This window comes from Gossypium hirsutum, chromosome A12 (genome assembly GCF_007990345.1).
Source record: "Gossypium hirsutum isolate 1008001.06 chromosome A12, Gossypium_hirsutum_v2.1, whole genome shotgun sequence".
NCBI classification, from domain to species: Eukaryota; Viridiplantae; Streptophyta; class Magnoliopsida; order Malvales; family Malvaceae; genus Gossypium; species Gossypium hirsutum.
The window spans coordinates 47,576,004-47,594,201 of NC_053435.1; positions in this window are offsets into that span (position 1 = coordinate 47,576,004).

Consider the following 18,198-nt stretch of genomic DNA (forward strand, 5'->3'; position numbering starts at 1 on the left):
CATAAGAAAGAGAAAATAACATCTTTCTCACTAAATTGTAAAGTCGTTGTAGTTTATTCTATAGGGACAAAATGCACAATTTTAAAATTTTTGGTAGAATGTGATATAGGGGTCTAAAAGGACTCTAGTGAAAAAATTCTTGAAGTTGAGGTTTAATTGAAAGTTTATTGTCTCATTTTGGACTAATTAAATAAAATGCAAAATTTGTATAAAATTTTCATGGAGTGCGAATTCATTTGTATATTGATGAATTGTTTTTTGAATGTTTTTCATAAAAACTAAAACATTGATTCAGGTTAATTCATTTGAACTGTATATACGTAAGACATGAGGACATGTGTATGAAAAAAGTCTGAATTGAATTGTTGAGATGGTTGTTACAATAAGGACTAATGAATATTTGGAAATTGTAAACATAGAAATGTGAAATGAATTACTTTGATGAATTATGGTGTCATAATATGTTTATATTCGATGATGAAATTTAATTTAATTGAGATATTGGCATATATATTAATTGATAAATGGTATCCTATTAATTGTCCGAGTAGGTAATTGACATGTCATAGGATAGAAGAATTCAGGGTTATTGTAAACTGAAAAATATATAAGATTTTTCCTATGTAATTATCACCTTTTTAATTTAAATTCGTTGTTAAAACTAAGTAATTGTTTAATAAATTAATAAAATATGTGAAAATATGAAATTAGGACATAAAAATTATTAAAATGTAAATTTATGCTTTATTATATAGTTTTCATGCAATAAATGACTTATTTTATATTAATTTGAACATATTATATTTTTGAGACATAAAGTAGGTCATGCATGATTAAATGAAATAATAAGATGTAAAATTATATTTAATAATTCATTTTAAAATATTTCATTAATAATTTGTGTTTTAATTAATTAATTAAATTGGATAAATTTTATTCTTTGGTCCTCTAATTTATTGATTTATTTTGGACAGGTCTAATAGCTTTGTTAGATTACAAAACTGTCCAAATGTAGACCAAGTCAACCAAAACTTCGGCTACACTTAGCCATCCACATAAACCACTTTTTGGTTTAATTGCACAACGTCCTTGCAATGTTGAAGAAATTAGAGATTTGCCTGAAGATTTGCACTTGACCGAGTCTAGTCCGATTTGTGCACTTAATGAGCAAAATCAAGCAAAATCAGCCAATTTCCTCAATTCATGTCGGCACCATGACGATGCTTGAAGAGATGACCTCTATTTTAGCAAACTCCTCCTTCACTTATAAATATGACTCGTTCATCCTTCATTCATCATCCCTTATCATTCACATTCTCTTTCTCTCCAATTTCTATTACCTTTTCCATTCCCCCCTAGCTCATCTCTTCATAGAGATTTACAATTATCCTCTTAAGAGCCTAGTCGCTACCTGGAGAGCCACAGCAAATGACAAAGCAAAGAAGCAAAGAGCCTCATCAGTCAGAGCTGGTGACAGCCATTAACCTGGTTAATCCATCTTATTATCTAAAAATGTTAGCTATGTGTTCTTTGTTCTTGTTTACAACAATGTTAGCTTAATTTTATTTAAGCTAGGATGATTGCTTTGATTAAATAATATTATTTGATTCATACTTATAATGTTTGTGCCTCAATCAATCATGTTTCAATTAAAATCAAGTCTGCATTTTGTTCATATGTGATTGAAATTCACCTGAATTAGCTGAGCGATCCTAACTAGACAACGGCTAATGGACGCATAATTGAAATGTGCATGCTCAATTTAGATCCTAGCCCGATTAAACTGCAAGTTGCATAACAACTCTAACCAAGCTCTGTTATCTGCACAGTTTTAGATTTCTGTGATAAAACTGTTTCAAACCTAACACGTCCCTGTTACCTCACACGAATGCTAAAAAACCCTTAGTAAATAAGTATCAGTAAAATGCGTATTTACTAAGTAAAGGATTTCGAAAGGACCTAATGTGGTTTCCAAACTCATGAAAGATCGAGTTGTCATGGAATGTTTTTCCGAATGTTATTAAGCATGTTGATAATAAATTGAATTTAATTAAAGTAATTGTCCTAATTTATTTATCTAACACCCCTAACTCGTATCTGTTGCTTGACTAGGGTTAAAAGGCATTATCAGAACATATGGGAACAATTTGCATTCATTCATAATCAATATAGCATCAAAGTTACACATTATTATATAGCCCATTACATAGGTCAATGAGACCTTAAACATGTTTTACAAAGGGGTCGGGACTAAACCGAGCTCATACAAAATTTTTTCGAAACTTAACAATTTTTCTAAGTTACAAAGGTCACATGCTCGTGTGAGCAGACCATGTGCCTCACACGGTATTAGACACGCCCATGTGTCTAGGCTGTGGTGAAACAGGGCATACATACTGACTTATCCACACAACCACAAGACACACCCGTGTGTCTAGCTCGTGGTCGAAACTAACTTGACCACATGGCCTGGCACACACCCGTATGGTCTGCCCAGGCTCATTTCGAAATGGCTCTCGAACAACACGGCAGAGACACACGCCTGTGTCCTTGCCTGTGTGGGCAAAAATAGGCCATTTACAAGGCCAATATGCCACCCAGTTGGGTCCTCCCTACAATTTCCAAAATCAAGCATCATATATGCAACATTTTCAGCCAATTTCAACTCCAAACATGTATCAATCAATCCATAATGTCATTAACCAATTTCATGCTCATTCCCTACATCAAAGCAAATTAAAATCACAAGCTAAACTTTACCAAATTCCCAACTATAAACATACCAAAATGACTATTTCACTTGGCCATATACATATATATATCTCTAAACATATCACATTATTTTCGTTTTCAAACCGTATTCAAATAACTAATGCATCATCAATGTTAAACTCATCATTTTACCTATAGGAATATGAACCATAAGTCGAAAATACATCCAATATTTCACCTCAATGCTCAAGCCAAATCATATAACAAATTACACCATACATAACCTTGAATCATGCTTTCCAAAATGAGCTCAATACATAACCAAATATACACAATATTAGCATCATAATTAAGCCATTTTCGCATTGCCATATATATACTCAAATCAAAATGAACCATCTCAAAACTAGCCTATACATGCCACATAACCAAAACTCAAAGCTTTTATTTACTGAAGTGATAACCGAATAGTGTGATGACGTCTCCAACAACTTCCAACCCGAACAAGTCTCTAAAACTCTAAAGACATAAGACAAACACACAAAGTAAGCTTTGAAAGCTTAGTATGTAACACCTCATAATCGCATCTTACACTGGGGTGGGATACGATGCGTTACCTAACTTGAACTCAAACTTACAACCAATTCCGAGCCTTCATGACTTAGAAAATTTAAAACTTTCTTAAACTTATCAATATATTCTTAATATGGGCTTATGAGGCACAAAAAACACATCAGAAATTATTTAGGACCAATCCAGGTCCTTTTTACAACTATAGGAAAATGTCACTTGACACAGGGGCACACGCCCGTGAGGGAGGGGCAACACGCCCGTGTGCGCATTCCAACATCGACGTGCTGATGGCCATATGTCTCACATGGCCTAAGCAAGACAGGGGCACGCCCATGCTCTCCACCTGTGTTGAATTAATTTTAAATGCATACTTACAAGGGATTTCACACGGCCTGGCACAAGCCTGTATCCTTTACACGGCCATGACACGCCCGTGCCCTAGCCCGTGTGCAAAAACCTAGACATTCTATTTCTGACGTCAACAATTCTTAAGGGTCACACGGCCAAGTCACACCCGTGTGCTAGGCCGTGCCCTTCACACGGCTAAGACACATGGCCGTGTCTCTGCCTGTGTGTTTACTATCATGCATACTGACTTGAAATTTTTACGTGCAGGGGACACACGGCCGGACCACACACCCATGAGGTAGACATTGTGTCACACATGGCCTAGACACATGCCCGTGTACCTACTCGTGTGGACAGTATAAGGCTATTTACCAAGCCCCATTGCCACTCTTACATATGTAGTTCTAAACAAATACCAACCAATACCAAAACAAGCATAATTCCTATAACTAAATCAGCCACAATAGACATTCATTCAACCATGATAATGCATATTTTATAATTCAAAATGAATGTTAGCCTTCATTCAAGGCTTAATACAAATTGAAGGGTTTCCAACCGAAGCCAATACATATGGCCAAACCTCAATGACACAAAATAATAAAGTTTAAGTCCTATACATGCCATACTCAAAAATATAAATCCAACTATATCGAATGCTTTGGTTGATAGTGTGATTGATATCTCTGACTTTCGGTGATCCTTGAGCTAGTTAGGTGGCACTGTAACGAAATGAAAAGGGAAGGGAGTAAGCATAACAACTTAGTAAGTTGCAGATAAATAAGTATACAACAACCATTCATCAATAATCAACATGCTCATAACACCAAGGTAGGCATAAGCATAACTTACTCATTACCATCCATACAAGTCACATATTATATATTGAGCTCATATCTCATACGTAACAATTAGGTACCTGTACCACTCACAACGCGGCTATACTTTCCTCATTAGCTTAAGAACATAACTTTACTGTTGAACCATTCGAAATACTACCGGATATTACATAAGCCTCAACCATAGGGTAAGGTGCCGATGCCATGTCCTAGACATGGTCTTACACTTGGTCATATCTCAAGTCGATGCCATGTCCCAGACATGGTCTTACACTGACTACCATCTCGTAGTCGATGCATGTCCCAGACATATCTTACACTGGCTTACATCTCGAGGCCAATGCATGTCCCAGACATGTCTTGCACTAGCCCTCATCTCAATGCCGATGCCATGTCCCAGACATGGTCTTACACTGGCTCTCATTATGTGGCCGATGCATGTCCCAGACATGTCTTACACTAGCTCACACACGAATGACCTAAATGTCATTGCATGAATATCTGATTACTCCCTAAGGTTCCAACGGAAAATTCTGCTATCTCATTTATCATTATACATTCTCAATTTCACAATCAAGCAATTTATGCTGTAATAATTCAAGCACATATAATTAAAAATGTAGTTGTATTATTTACATACAACTTACCTAGGATTACAAAAGTGGCGACTAACCGATTTAGTCAATTTGCTTGGCTTTCCCTCGGTCTAGGTTCGGATTCAGAATTTCTTGATCTATAATAAAAAAATGCACTTATTTAATCAAAAAATAAAATTAGGCAATCGAAAATTCACTTCTTTGGTAAAATGACCGTTTTGCCCATAGACCTTGACAAATTAACCATTTTACCCTTAGGCTCGAAAATTAATTTTTATTGAATTTCTTTATTTCTCAAGACTAACCAAACCTCTTTGACTCTTATAGCAACTCTAAAGTCCCACTATTTCACACATTTATTATCTATTTTACAACTTATGCACATTAGTCCTTTTAGGTGTTTTCATGCTAACACCTTTCACAAAAGTTGTTTATAAGACACCCAAGTCTCATTTTCTTCAATAAAAAATCAACAAACATCACAAATCCTTTCATGGAAAAACCCTAGACTCTTAATCATTTTGTGAAATAATACCCTCATTTGAAAGTTTATGCTTCAAGGGCGCCTCAAAAGTACAAAAATATTTAAGAAAAGCCATTAGGATCACTTACTTGTGAAGGCTTAAAGTTTCTAAAATTTCAAGCTCTTAAACCCCATTCTTTGCTAAAAAATTCATTGGAGGAAGAAGATGAAAAGGGATGATATCATCCTTCTTTTATCTATTTCTATTTTTGGCCAAAATAAGCCACCTAACCCACCAAATTTTAAAATTTTGTCTCCTCTTTGACTCAAAGGCCGGCTATGCTCCTTTAAAAGGGTCTAATTTCCATTTAAAATCTCCCAATTTTGGTTCTCTAATAAAATAACATCTTTAGCTATCAAATTAGGACTTTTGCACTTTATGCGATGTAGTCCTTTTTCGCAATTGGGCTCACAAACATTAAAATTAGCTCACAAAATTTTTCATGCACTAATATAAACATGCTATATCTCTATATTAATAATAAAATAATTTCTCTAACTTTGGATTTGTGGTCTCGAGACCACATTCTAACTAGCCCCAAAATCGGGCTGTTATATTTCTCCCCTTTAGGGATTTTTATCCTCGAAAATCTTACCGGTGAATAAGTTCAGGTATTGATCTCTCATAGTTTTCTTAGGTTCCCATGTGGCTTCCTCGACTCCATGTCTATGCCACAAAAATTCACAAGTGCTATACTCTTACTCCTCAACTGTTTGACTTCACGAGTCAATATCTTGACCAACTCTTCGCCATAAGTCATGTTCGAATGAATCTCAACCTCTGATGGCCGATCACATGCGAAGGGTCTGATCTATATCAATGTAGCATGGACACATGAAGCACATCGTGAATCTTTTCCAATTCTAGTGGAAAATCCAATCGATAAGCAATTGGTCCTACTCTTTCGGTAACCACATAAGGTCCTATGAAATGAGGACTAAAGTTGCCTTTTCTACCAAATCTGAGGACTTTCCTCTACAGAGATACTTTTTAAAAATACCTTATCATCGACTTAAAACTCAATTTCCTTTTGTTTCAAATCCGCATAAGATTTCTATCTATCCGAGGCGGCCTTCAAGCAGTCACGAATCACTTTAACTTTCTCTTCAGTCTCTTTAACTAAATCGGCCCCGTGAATCTGACTCTCTCTAAGCTCGATCAAATACAAGGGCGTTCGACAATTTCGCCCATACAAAACTTCCGCCCATACAAAACTTCATAAAGTTCCATCTTCAAACTTGCTTGATAACTTTTTTTATAAGAAAATTCAACCAATGGCAAGTACTTTTCCCAACTACCTTGAAATTCGAGAACACAACACCGCAACATATCTTCTAAAATCTGAAACACTCTTTCTGACTGACCGTCAGTTTGCGGGTGAAATGCCATGCTAAAACTCAACTTAGTCCCCAAAGCCTCTTGTAAATTTTTCCAAAACCTTGAGGTAAATCTCAGGTCCCTATCCGAAATAATCAACAAGGGCACCCCGTGTAACCTCACGATCTCAGAAATATACAAGTCGGCCAATCTCTCAAGGGAGTAGTCAGTATGCACTGGTATAAAATGTGCCAACTTTGTTAGCCTATCCACAATAACCCAAACAACATCATTTTTCTTCGGGTTAATGGTAAACCCGTCACGAAGTCCATCGTAATCCGATCCCACTTCCACTCAGGGACCGTGATGGGTTGGAGTAGACCCGAAGGTACCTGATGTTCAGCCTTCACTTGCTGACACACTAGACACTTGGAAATGAACTCTGAAATGTCTCTTTTCATTCCCGACCACCAGTACGTTTTCTTCATGTCAGTGTACATTTTCACACTACCCGGGTGGATAGACAAACAACCGCTATGTGGCTCATCTAAAATGTTATGGATCAACTCGTTGTTCTTGGGTACACAAACTCTATCTTTGAACATTATACAACTATTGATACCAATACAAAATTAGGATTCTTTCCCCGTCTCGTACTGAGCAATTTTAGCTTGCAACTCTTCATCACCTTTTTGAGTTTCGTAGATCTCTTGAAGAAATGTCGGTCTAGCTCTTAACTCTGCTAAAACTGAACCATTGTTAGACACAGTCAACTGAGTACTCATAGCCCTCAATGCAAATAGCGATTTTCTACTCAAAGCGTCAGTGTCTACATTCGCCTTTTCCAGATCGTAGTCGATAATCAACTCATAATCTTTTATTAGCTCTAACCATCGACGTTGCCGCAAATTTAACTCCTTTTGAGTCATCAAGTACTTAAGACTCTTATGATCAGTGAACACCTGACACTTCTCTCTATACAAATGGTGTCTCCAAATTTTCAATGCGAATACGATGGCAGCCTGTAACACCCCACAGCCGAGACCGCTACCGGAGTCGGAAACGAGGGGTTAACGGCTTAAACCACTCATTTTCACAGTCCATTTTAAAAATTTCCAGGCAGTTGGCTAACTGCGTCACTGTCACTTTAAAAATAATATCTTGAGTTCCAAAACTCGAAAATCAGTTTCGTAATTTTTCCCTGAACTAGACTCATATTTCCATCTACAGATTTTTTCTAGAATTTTTAGTTGGGCCAATTAGTACAATTGGATATCTCCCTGTACAGGGCTTCAATACTGATGCCGTTTGTTTCTATAGAAACTAGACTCAAAAATGAATCTATACATATATGGCATGACTTTAAATGTCTCTGGTTAATTTATAATGAATTTCCAAAGTCAGATTAAGGGAATCCAAAACCGTTCTGGCCCTGTCTCACGAAAACTTTAACATCTCATAATATACTATTGATATTAACGTTTCGTTACTGTCCTATGAAAATAGATTCATCAAGGTTCGATTACATAATTTATTCACTATTTAATTTCATTCCTACTATTTTTAGTGATTTTTCACATCCACATCACTGCTGCTGCCAACATCTATTTTTAAGGTAAACTTTACCTATTTCATGATCCTTCATGGATCAACTAGAGTTTGTCATACATATATCAAAAGTGATCATGAATAACCATTCCCATGGCTAACCGTTGCCAACATTTCCATACCTCTCGACGGACAACATACAAAACGATTATAATGCTATGATCAAAGCATATTTAAGCCATTTTCGCATGGCTATCCAAATTTACACAATACCGAAGGGTTCATGACCAACAACAAAAGGGTGGTCCTATACATGCCATTTCAAAGTTCAACCAAAAGTATATCAAAAGGAGCTTTGATAGTGTGGGCGACTTCGACTTCAAAATCCCGAGTCCGATAGCTGAAGAACCAAAATCTATAAAACAGAGAATCAAAGAAACGGAGTAAGCATTAAATGCTTAGTAAGTTTTGAGCAAAGAATTTAGACACAACCAAAGTATAGCATTCATGTAGCTAAACAGATAATTTCATATGCACAAATTTTCAATATCATACTTACTTCACATTACCAACCCTTATATTCATACACAAAGATCAACTTAGCCAAAGGCCGGTAGCTCATTTATCAACTGAGCGAATACTTATTTGTAAGGGCTCAACTAATTCAAAGCACATACGAAACATACCTCAATGTTGGGATGTTACAAGCGTATTAACTGAAATTTTTACAGCAAGATCGTTCATTCCCGAATCACGTACCTTCGGAATTTAACCGGATATAGCCACTCGTTCAAATGCCTTCGGGACATAGCCCGGTTATAGTAACTCGCACAAATGCCTTCGGGACTTAACCCGGATTTAGTAACTCGCACCAATGCCTTCGGGCTTAGCCCGGAATTAGTAACTCGCACAAATGACTTTGGATCTTAGTCCGAATATGGTCACTTAGCACAAAGCCTTCGGGACTTAGCCCGGACATCATTCGAATAACCATGCACATTTAACAATAAATCATGACACATTCGTATTTCATTTTCATTAGTAAAACTCAAACACAAGACACTTATCACTCTTGCAATTTCGGCTCAATAGCCACACACAAAGAGCATGATTTTGATTTGCTTAAAACATGATCTAATCAAATCATAATTTAAGCTCTATTACTCAAGAACTTACCTCGGATGTGGTCGAGCGATTTCGACAGCTATTCGATCACTTTTTCCTTTCCCTTATCCAACTGTGGTCCTCTAAGCTCTTGAGCTAATTCAAACAAATTTAACTCATTAAAGTCTCATTTTGCTAGCTTATGGCTGAATATGACAAGGAGTTTGATAGGTCATATGGCCACCTTTTAGCTCAAATATATAATGGTCATACGCATTTTTAATCACATCAAGCAATTTAATACAATTCATTCGAACATCAAAAGAGAAGCTCAAGGTACTTAGCCCATATATACATTAGACATTAGAGTCACATATGTACAAAATCACGAATCGAATTCAACATACTAGCTAATATTTCCCCTTAGCCGAATTTTCTAGGTCAAGCTAAAGCCATCAATAGGCTACCTATGGCCAAACATACACATAACTTATGTACTCATTCATGTGGCCGAACATACATGTCTATGTTGGGGCCGATTGCAACACTTAATACATTCTACAAGTATGGTCACTTGTATTGACTAAACACCATTTTGTTTCAAGTTCAAAACTTGGCTAATACACACATATACACTAGTAAATCAAGCACTAACATTTGCACTTCACCTTACTACCATTTCTCATCCAATAACGTGAACAACAACCATATTTCTCTTCTACTTCCTACCATGGCCGAATGCATCACAACACCATAACATTTCAATTTTGGTCATGGTTGACCGAGGAACTTAATGTCTCACTCAAAGATGCTAAAAAGAAGATTCAAGAGTCATCAATCCACCATCACATGCATCATTACAAGCTTCACTTTTAGCATGCAAATAACATCAACACAAATCCACCTTAGCCGAATATCATCTCCATGACATAGTAAAGATTTGAACCATGGGCTAGTTAGAACTCAAGCTAACAAAAAAAGCATGCATGAATCTCATGGCACAACATCAAACTTACCTTCACTTAGCTACAAGCATGGCCGAATCTCTTCAACATTTCCTCCCTTCTTTCTTTTGAATTTTCGGTCAAGAAGAATGAAAAAAGGATGGACACATTTTTTTTCTTTTGTTTTCATCATTTTCTTTCTCTTTTTTTTCCATTTCTTTATTACTAACTTTATTTTATTGTTTCCTCCCATGATGCACCAACACAACATGTCTATGACATGTTTTGCCCATCACCATTTGTCCACCCTAATGTCATGGCCGGCCACTACTAGATGGGGGGAAAAATTGACATGCAAGTCCCCCCTTTTTCAACATGCACTAATAGGTCCTTCTGTTTTGATCTATCACATTTCAAAAGTGTCACACATAAGTCCTATTGACTAAATTCACATGCAATTTACTAAATCGAAGCTTAAAATTTTCACACATTTATTTTAGACAATAAATATCAGATTCAAATTATTTGGTGACTCGGTTTAGCGGTCCCGAAATTGCTTTTCTACTAGGGTCGCTTTAGGGCTGTCACAACTCTCCCCCACTTAAGAAATTTTCGTCCCCGAAAATCTTACCGGTAAATAAGTTTGGGTATCGTTCTTTCATGGCATTCTCGGTTTCCCAAGTAGCTTTTTCGACTCCGTGTTTGAGCCATAACACCTTTACTAACGGAACCCTTTTGTTTCGCAACTCTTTCACTTCACGAGCTAGGATACGAATCGGTTCTTCTTCATAACTCAAGTCAGATTGAATTTCAACTTCTGATGGATTAATCACGTGTGACGGATCGGATCTATAACGTCGAAGCATCGAAACATGAAAGACGTCGTGAATCTTTTCAAGTTCAGGGGGCAAAATCAATCTATACGCAACCGGACCAACTCGTTCGGAGATTTCGTACGGCCCAATGAATCTCGGGCTCAACTTGCCCTTACGGCCAAATCTGAGTATCTTTTTCCAAGGCGAAACTTTAAGAAACACTTTATCTCCCACCTGATATTCAATGTCTTTTCGTTTCAAATCCGCATACGATTTCTGACGATTTGTGGCTGCCTTCAGACTTTCACGGATTGCCTTTACTTTCTGTTCAGCATCTTTAATCAAATCAACTCCGAAAATTTTACTTTCACCGAGCTCGGTCCAAAACAATGGTGTACGGCATTTACGACCGTAGAAAGCCTCGTAAGGTGCCATCTTAATACTTGATTGAAAACTGTTGTTGTAAGCGAATTCAATCAAAGGTAAATACCGTTCCCATGAACCACTGAACTCGAGGATTCAACATCTCAATGTATCCTCAAGTATTTGAATTATCCGCTCGGATTGACCATCAGTTTGTGGATGAAAAGCAGTGCTAAAATGCAGCTTGGTACCCAAAGCTTCTTGCAATTTCTTCCAAAATCGCGAGGTGAATCTCGGATCTCTATCCGACACGATAGAAATAGGTACCCCGTGTAATCTCACAATCTGAGAAATATACAATTCAGCTAGTTTATCCAATGAAAAATCCGTACGTACGGGGATAAAGTGAGCCGACTTAGTCAGTCTATCCACAACAACCCAAATCGCATCTCTCTTACTTGCCGATACTGGCAACCTAGATACGAAATCCATCGTGACTCGATCCCATTTCCATTCAGGTACCATGATTGGCTGGAGTAAACCCGTAGGCACTTGATGTTCCGCCTTTACTTGCTGACATATTAAACACTTCGAAACAAAATCGGAAATGTCTCGTTTCATACCATGCCACCAAAACTGGCGTCTCAGATCGTTGTACATTTTCGTACTCCCCGGGTGAATTGACATTCGGCTACAATGGGCTTCGTTCAGAATCATCGAAATGAGTTCTGAATTTCTTGGAACACACAACCGACTTCTGAACCTCAAACAATCGTCATCATCAATTTGAAATTCGGATTCCATATTCGGAACACATTCAGTCCGTTTTGCAACTAATTCATCGTCGACTTTCTGAGCTTCACGAATTTGATGAATCAATAATGGTTTGGCCTTTAATTCAGCTACTAACACATTGTCGGGCAGAACAGACAAGTGTACATTCATCTCTCATAAAGCAAACAGTGATTTCTGGCTTAAGGCGTCCGCAACCACATTAGCCTTTCTCGGGTGGTAATCAATGACAAGCTCATAATCTTTCAACAACTCAAGCCAACGTCTTTGTCGCAGATTTAAGTCTCTTTGAGCCATCAAATATTTGAGACTTTTGTGATCCGAAAATACATGGCACTTCTCACCAAATAAGTAATGTCGCCATATTTTCAAGGCGAATACGATGGCAGCTAATTCGAGATCATGGGTCGGATAATTTTTCTCATGTGGCTTTAATTGTCTCGACGCATAGGCCACAACTCGACCTTCTTACATCAACACACAACCTAACCCAAGTAGGGAGGCGTCACTATAGATGACAAACTCTTTGCCTGATTCGGGCTGCACTAAAATTGGGGCTTCAGTCAAATAAGTTTTCAGTTGATCAAAACTTTTCTGACATTTTTCCGTCCATTCGAACTTAATATCTTTTTGAAGTAGCTTCGTCATGGGTGTGGCTATCATCGAGAAACCTTTTACAAACCGTCGGTAGTAACCGGCGAGTCCCAAAAAGCTCCGAACCTCAGTAATATTTATCGGAGGCTTCCAGTTAAGTCTGGCTGAAATTTTGCTCGGGTCAACTCGAATACCCGATGTAGATACCACATGGCCCAAGAAGCTAACCTCTCTTAACCAGAACTCACACTTACTGAACTTAGCATATAACTGCTTATCCCGTAAAATTTGCAACACTAATCTCAGGTGCTCAGCATGTTCGGTCTCATCTCTTGAATAGACCAAGATGTCGTCAATGAACACAACTACGAACTGGTCCAAATACTTTCTGAAGATCCGATTCATCAAATCCATAAATACCGCAGGGGCATTAGTGAGCCCAAACGGCATCACTAAGAACTCGTAGTGGCCATATCTCGTTCTGAAAGCAGTTTTGGGTATATCTGAATCTCGAATTCACAACTGGTAATAACCCGATCTCAAATCTATCTTTGAAAACACTGAGGCTCCCTTTAGTTGATCAAACAAATCATCAATACGCGGTAACGGATATTTATTCCTTATCGTCATTTTATTCAGCTGACGATAGTCAATGCACAACCTCATGGTTCCGTCCTTCTTTTTCACAAACAATACTGGTGCACCCCAAGGTGAGAAACTTAGTCGAGCGAAACCTCTATCCGTCAACTCTTGCAACTGAGCTTTCAATTCTTTTAACTCGGTTGGTGCCATACGATACGGAGCTATCGAAATTGGCGTAGTTCCAGGTACAAGCTCAATACCAAACTCTACCTCCCGAACAGGTGGTAAACCTGGTAATTCTTCAGGAAAAACATCCGGGTATTCACAAACCACCGGCACAGATTCGGGTTTCTTTTCTAATTCTTTGTCATCAAGTACATACGCAAGGTATGCTTCGCACCCTTTTCTTACATATTTCTGGGCCAACATTGCTGATATTACAGCTGGCAACCCCTTTAAGTCCGTAGACTCAACTCAGATTATCTCGTTATTTGCGCACCTCAAATCAATAGTCTTGCTTTTGCAATTCACAACCGCATCATGCACGGTCAACCAATCCAAACAAAGAATAACATCAAATTCATCAAACGAAAAAAGCATCAAGTCCGCCGGAACACAGGAATCTCGAATTACTAGGGGGCATTTCTTACACACTTTGTCGACAAACACGTAACGACCCAAGGGATTTGACACCCGAATTACGAACTCAGTAGACTCAATAGGTAAAGTCTTACTGGATGCTAAGGTTTCGCATATATAAGAATGAGTAGAACCAGGGTCAATCAAAGCAATCACATTAGTATCAAAGAGAGTAAAAGTACCGGTAATAACATCTGGCGAGGAAGTATCCTCGCGTGCGCGTATAGCATAAGCCCTAGCAGGAGCACGAGCCTCAGATCTGGTCGCAGCATCTCTAGATCCTCTCTGACCACCACTAGCATTTCCCGTGTTTCTAGATTGTCTACCTCGAGCAGTGGTAGCACTCGGTTTCCCACTCTGATTTACATTCTGTTCAGACAATCTCGGGCAATCTTTGATAAAGTGGTCAACTGACCCGCACTTGTAGCAGGAGCGGTCATGGAATCTACAACTTCCAAAATGCCATTTGCCACAATACTGGCACTCCGTTCTATCTCGACGATCATTTCCCACACTGGCGACCGAAGTGACTCGTGCACTCGAAAGGGGTCGATCGCGATCTCGTCTAGAAAAGCCCGAAGTGTCTCTAGACCAGCCTAAGCCATCTCTAAATTTCTTCGATGACTGTGGGAAGGGCTTCCCCGAAGACCTCTTACAAAACTCCTTTGCTCCCACCTTAGCTTTTCTTTTCTCCATACTAAGCTCCTCGGCCTTGCAAGCTCGCTCGACAAGTGCCACAAATTCTCGGATTTCCAAAATGCCAACATACAGCTTTATATCATCATTCAATCCATCCTCGAAACATTTACACATTACGGCTTCTGAGGAAATGCATTCTCGTGCGTACCGGCTAAGCCTTACAAACTTTCGTTGATAGTCGGTAACCGACATGGAACCTTGTTTAAGTTCAAAAAATTCCTTCCGTTTTTGATCCATAAATCTTTGACTGATATACTTTTTCCAAAACTCGGTTTGGAAAAACTCCCAAGTTACTTGCTCTCTAGGCACAACAGAAGTCAACGTATTCCACCAATAGTAGGCAGAATCACGTAGCAAGGAGATAGCACACTTTAGGCACTCATCAGGTGTGCAAGATAGCTCATCGAGTACCCGAATAGTGTTGTCCAACCAAAATTCAGCTTGCTCGGCATCATCACTATCCGTAACCTTAAATTCAGTAGCCCCATGTTTTCGAATTCTGTCAACTAAGGGCTTATTTGACCTTATTTGGTCAGATACCGGAGGTATGGTAGGTGCGGGGGTTGTGTTTGTCGGGAATGGAGGTTGTGGAACAGCCGTATTAGTTCGAATGTATTGGTTGAACCAATCATTCATCACGCTATAGAAAGCTTGTCTAGCTTCATCATTCGGATTACTAGCATTACGTTGAGAGTCCGCCGGCGTTGTCCCTTGTGCGGGAGCAGGCGCTACACTCTCAAGATCATCAGCTACCGCTCGGTCGGGATCGGGATCCATTACTATAAATAAACACATTTCAATTGTCAGAAATCACCACACTATCAAATAAATCACATAATGGCATGTATAGCTAGACCCAACGTATTACGGTAGTCCTAGAATCGACTAAACCGTTGCTCTGATACCAATTTAATTGTAACACCCCACACCCGAGACCGCTGCCGGAGTCGGACACGAGGGGTTAACGGCTTAAACCACTCATTTTCACAGTTCATTTTAAAAATTTCTAGGCAGTTGGCTAACTACATTACTGTCACTTTAAAAATCATATCTTGAGTTCCAAAACTCGAAAATCAGTTTCGTAATTTTTCCCGGAAACTAGACTCATATGTCCATCTAAAAATTTTTTTCTAGAATTTTTGGTTGGGCCAATTAGTACAGTTTATTAGTTAAAGTCTCCCCTACTACAGGGTACGACTACACTGATCTTCATGCATTACGACCTGGATATCTCCCTGTACAGGGCTTCAATACTGATGGCGTTTGTTTCTATAGAAACTAGACTCAAAAAGGAATCTATACATATATGGCATGACTTCTAAATGTCTCTGGTTAATTTATAATGAATTTCCAAAGTTAGATTAAGGGATCCAGAAACCGTTCTGGCCCTGTCTCACGAAAACTTTAACATCTCATAATATACTGTTCATATTAATGTTTCATTACTGTCCTATGAAAATAGATTCATCAAGGTTCGATTACATAATTTATTCACTATTTAATTCCATTCCTACTATTTTTAGTGATTTTTCACATCCACATCACTGCTGCTGCCAGCATCTATTTTTAAGGTAAACTTTACCTATTTCATGATCCTTCATGGATCAACTAGAGTTTGTCTTACATATATCAAAAGTGATCATGAATAACCATTCCCATGGCTAACCATTGCCAACATTTCCATACCTCTCGACGGACAACATACAAAACGATTATAATGCTATGATCAAAGCATATTTAAGCCATTTTCGCATGGCTATCCAAATTTACACAATATCGAAGGGTTCATGACCAACAACAAAAGGGTGGTCCTATACATGCCATTTCAAAGTTCAACCAAAAGTATACCAAAAGGAGCTTTGATAGTGTGGGCGACTTCGACTTCAAAATCCCGAGTCCGATAGCTGAAGAACCAAAATCTATAAAACAGAGAATCAAAGAAACGGAGTAAGCATTAAATGCTTAGTAAGTTTTGAGCAAAGAATTTAGACACAACCAAAGTATAACATTCATGTAGCTAAACAGATAATTTCATATGCACAAATTTTCAATATCATACTTACTTCACATTACCAACCCTTATATTCATACACAAAGATCAACTTAGCCAAAGGCCGGTAGCTCATTTATCAACTGAGCGAATACTTATTTGTAAGGGCTCAACTAATTCAAAGCACATACGAAACATACCTCAATGTTGGGATGTTACAAGCGTATTAACTGAAATTTTTACAGCAAGATCGTTCATTCCCGAATCACGTACCTTCGGAATTTAACCGGATATAGCTACTCGTTCAAATGCCTTCGGGACATAGCCGGTTATAGTAACTCGCACAAATGCCTTCGGGACTTAACCCGGATTTAGTAACTCGCACCAATGCCTTCGGGCTTAGCCCGGAATTAGTAACTCGCACAAATGCCTTCGGATCTTAGTCTGGATATGGTCACTTAGCACAAAGCCTTCGGGACTTAGCCCGGACATCATTCGAATAACCATGCACATTTAACAATAAATCATGACACATTCGTATTTCATTTTCATTAGCAAAACTCAAACACAAGACACTTATCACTCTTGCAATTTCGGCTCAATAGCCACACACAAAGAGCATGATTTTGATTTGCTTAAAACATGATCTAATCAAATCATAATTTAAGCTCTATTACTCAAGAACTTACCTCGGATGTGGTCGAGCGATTTCGACAGCTATTCGATCACTTTTTCCTTTCCCTTATCCAACTGTGGTCCTCTAAGCTCTTGAGCTAATTCAAACAAATTTAACTCATTAAAGTCTCATTTTGCTAGCTTATGGCCGAATATGACAAGGAGTTTGATAGGTCATATGGCCACCTTTTAGCTCAAATACACAATGGTCATACGCATTTTTAATCACATCAAGCAATTTAATACAATTCATTCGAACATCAAAAGAGAAGCTCAAGGTACTTAGCCCATATATACATTAGACATTAGTGTAACACCCCGAACCCGAAACCGACACCGGAGTCGAACACGAGGTGTTAACTGACTTTAACCCCTTATAAAATTTATTTTCCAGACACTGCCCAATCTGTGTACTAGTCGTTTTAAAAATCATATCTTGAGTTTCGTAACTCAAAAATCAGTTTCGTAATTTTTCCCAGAAACTAGACTCACGTGCCCATCTATGTATTTTTTTTCTAGAATTTTTGGTCGGGCCAATTAGTAC